This window comes from Pyxicephalus adspersus, chromosome 9, assembly GCF_032062135.1.
Source record: "Pyxicephalus adspersus chromosome 9, UCB_Pads_2.0, whole genome shotgun sequence".
Taxonomy (NCBI): domain Eukaryota; kingdom Metazoa; phylum Chordata; class Amphibia; order Anura; family Pyxicephalidae; genus Pyxicephalus; species Pyxicephalus adspersus.
Window position 1 is genome coordinate 4,635,486 of NC_092866.1, and position 4,304 is coordinate 4,639,789.

A 4,304-nucleotide genomic window follows, 5' to 3' on the forward strand; every position below is an offset into this window, starting at 1 on the left:
ACAGGAGACGGTCAGAGACCGCAGACATTGTACAGGAGACGGTCAGAGACCGCAGACATTGTACAGGAGACGGTCAGAGACCGCAGACATTGTACAGGAGACGGTCAGAGACTGCAGACATTGTACAGGAGACGGTCAGAGACCGCAGACATTGTACAGGAGACGGTCACAGATAACATTCAGCCTGCTGGCTTCTATACATTGTATTTTATTCTCAGCCCTGATGATGGAGACTCAGGAACCTGAAATGAGTCGGTGTTTGAGTTATCATTTCTGGATTTCTGCAGCAGCACCTTTATTCCTGAGATTATGATTTATCTGTTAGGAGCCCCTTCTAGTCTGGATCCGGCACCGGCACATTTTCAGAATAGATTTGTTTCCGTATATACCGTATATAATATACCCCAATATTCCTGCATCCAGCATCAAACTCATCCGTTATGTTAGGCTATGGAGACTTTTAGTAATTTCCCATTCATCCCTTTACCTGGGACCCCCCTCCCCCTCTCAGTTTATCCAGCCATTTCGTGTTCCGATAAAATCGCCAAAATTGTTACAAATTTTATTACCTGCATCTAATGATCCTCCAGCCGGCTCGCCTCGGTTTGCTGTCTTCGGGAAATGCATCTCGCTCGCAAGCGTCAAATTTGCAGCTGACAAAAAGCATTTGTCAACAAAATGTGTGCGCAACCAAACAGATGGCCCAGCAGAGGGGGAGGGAAATGTGTTGTCAGGGTTTATTTTGAGCACTTATACACCTCCGTCCTCCATATAATGATGAATTAGGCTTCCAGCCCCTCCGCAGTCGCTGGGTTGCAAATTTGAAGGCGGAATGGAGAGTGGGAGAGAATTGTGTGGTTTTTAAGGTTTGTCATTCTGTCCATCCAGTTATGAGATTTACACAGCTCTGCCATATAGCACAGCTTTGTCCATCAGGGAAGGGAACTCGTTTTTTTTGCAGTTTCACTTTCACTTGCAGGCTCCACCCCCACCCAGGGACAGGACAATGAAAGAGAAGGTAGCACACTGATTATTTTCACTCACTCATATCATAGGAGCCCAGCTCTTTATACTACAAGTCACCTGATTGCACGGTCACCCTGCTTGTATATAGTGCCACACATGGGTCTTATATTCCGCAGGCACATTGGGTAATATGGTGTGCAGGAAACCCATCCCTCCCCCTCCATTTTACTGAAATCAGAACAACCTTCTCTTTTGACCCATATCTCCCCTTCCCCTTTGTTGAGCTGATTTGTCAAACATTTTATTATCAATTTTCCTCCGACACTGCTGACAGCACAATTAATCACAAACCTCAGCTCTCCTCTATCGAAGCTGTGCTTGTGCAGGAACATAGTTAGCACAGGCGGTACAACCCTGGCACACAGTAGTTACATAGTAGGTCAGTATTAAAAAAGACATAAGTCCATCAAGCTCACCCACTAGGGAAATAATCATATCGCAGATATAAAACCCCAGGGACATAGTTGATCCAGAGGAAGGCAAAAAAACCTGGGTACAATGGTTAGGATAAGTGGTACAACCCTGGCACGTGGTCAGCACAGGAGATACAACTCTGACATATGGTTAGCAGAGGAGGTACAACCCTGGCACATAGCACAGGTGACACAACCCTGGCACCCAGTTAGCATAGGCAGTACAACCCTGGCACCCAGTTAGCATAGGGGTTACAACCCAGAAACACTGCATGCACACGAGGCACAATCCTGGCACATGGTCAGCACAGGAGGTACAACTCTGACATATGGTTAGCAGCGGAGGTACAACCCTGGCACATAGCACAGGTGACATAACCCTGGCATAAGGTTAGCACAGGAGGTAAAACCCTGGCACATGGTAACACAGACAGTACAACTAAGGCACATGGTTAGCACAGGGGTTACAACCCAAGAACACAGAATGAACAGGAGGTACAACCCTGGCAAACGGTTACCACAGGACCTACAACCCTGGCTCATGGTTAGCACAGGGGGGACAATCCTGACACATGGTTAGCACAGGTTCTAAAATCTCTTATGTTATGTAGAAGTCATGCGCCATAAACACCATGACTGCAGAATAGGACAGAGAATCAACAATCATCAGCAAGGACAGGGGATTTCTTAGCTTACAGCACCACCTCTCACACACTGCATCAGTACATCTCTGGACAGACAGCAATTACAACCAGGTCACCCATGGATGAAGCTGGGACTAAAAGACTGACAGCACAGAGAGCAAATAGCTGAAAGAGGGGCCACAACAGCAGAAATATGGAGGAATGGGCTGGATTTTCTTGATATTCAGGATATCTGCTGCAGCTTCTAATGCTTGTAGTGTGGAAGTCACAGTGTGCAGCAAATTGAATCACTTTTGGCACAGAAGAGAGCTATCTAGAAGCATGCAAAAATGAAAGGGGTCCCCAGGAGGAGACTGCGGCCTTACTCCTTTCTGCCTGCAGCAAACTAAAATCATCATTCTCGGAAAAGTCACAAATGGCGCTTGTATATTTTTTCACTTGACCCATTTGATTTTAATTTTCCATCCCTCTAATCAGTGGCACGGATTCCATGTCCTCCTCACTCACAGAAGGTAAGTGGCTCCCACTGATGATGAGGAGGCAGCTGGGATGTCACCCGGCATGCCGGCACCTGAGGCCTCTGGCGCCATTCCAGACGACTGATAGTTCATTATCACTTGTGACAGATTGCTTGTTATTTCAATTTATGGCGCAGGGAATTCAGTTCTTGTTCAATGGTCAGTGTACAAGGGAGAGACGGTTACCATGGAGATGAATATAGAGCTAAAAGAGCAGTTAGGAACTGACATAGTGGTCTGATTTAACCCATGGCAACCAATGAGATTTATGCTTGCCATTAGCAGGCCACGCCCACTACAGGCTGTCTGTGGAAAACTACAGGAAGGGGCGGAGACAAGACCGGTCACCCTGCACAAAGAGAGGAGCAGCTATGACCGGTCTGTATTACAGGGAGAGTCACACTGGATTACTGACAAGTCTGTGATTGGACAGTAAAAGGAACAATAACTCCCTGTTCTCTCCTCCTTCCAGAAGGAGATCATCCGCTGTAAGGAGGTTTCTGTACAATTGGGTGAAATAAAGACTCAGAATACATGTGAATGTGAATTCTAGATGTATAACTCGGGTTATTGTGGACTTTCTGTATACCTGTGTGCCTCTGATTTGTGTTTGAATATAAAGAGCTGACCGTGGTGCTGAAATGTCATGTTGTATTATTCTGGGCTCATGCAAGGATCCCACCAACTTAACTAAGACATGACCACCTATACTCATGCGTCACCGAATTTACCCATGCATGAGCATATTCACGTCCAACTTTACTCATGTGTGACTTCCTATACGCATGTGTGACTACCAATACTCATATGTCACCACATTTACCCATACATGTCCACTTTTACTCACGTGTGACTACCTATACTTTTGTGTGACTACCCTTACCCATACATCTCCAACTTTCCTCATGTGTGACTTCCTATACTCATGTGTGACCACCCTTACCCATGCAAGATCACCTTTACTTATGTGTGACTACCAATCCTCATATGTCACCACATTTACCCATACATGATTACCTTTACCCACACATGTCCACCTTTACTCACGTGTGACTACCTATACTCATTTGTGACCACATTTACCCATGCACGATCACCTTTACCCATATATGTCCATCTTTACTCATGCGTGACTTCCTTTACTTATATGTGATTACCCTTACCCATGCTTGTCCACCTTTACTCATGTGTCACCACCCTGTCCACTTTTACTCATGTATGACTACCTATACTCATGTGTCCCCACCCTTACTCATACATGTTCAACTTTACTCATGTGTGACTTCCTATACTCATGTGTGACTACCCTTACCCATGCACGATCACCTTTACCCATGTTCATGTGTGACTACCCTTACCCATGCACGATCACCTTTACCCATGTGTGATTACCAATACTCATGAGTCACCACATTTACCAATGCACGATCACCTTTACCCATACTAATGTGTGACTACCTACACCCAACGCGTTTCACCTACTGGCTTCTTTAGGGATATTTTTGAGAACGTTAACAGATATTACTGTTGACTGGTTTTTCTTATCCCAACCATCCTTAAGAACAAAGTAAAGTAAGGTGATAGGGAATCATTTAGGATTCCGTACGTGCCGTACTGTACTGTGTGAGGACAGCCAGAGCCTAATGTTCTCCAAAAAAAAAAAATCCACTGAAGAAGCCAGTAGGTGAAACGCGTTGGGCAGT

General features: G+C 45.4%; 1 long non-coding RNA gene across 1 annotated transcript in view; it reads right to left on the bottom strand.

Moving 5' to 3' along the window:
- The window catches only part of LOC140338207 (uncharacterized), a 4,378-nt gene extending 3,531 nt beyond the window's left edge, over window positions 1-847 (bottom strand). Inside the window, exon 1 of the long non-coding RNA XR_011922209.1 lies at window positions 570-847. This is a non-coding gene — a long non-coding RNA (uncharacterized lncRNA). The remainder of the gene's footprint in view (window positions 1-569) is intronic.
- Between the last annotated feature and the right edge of the window lie 3,457 nt (window positions 848-4,304).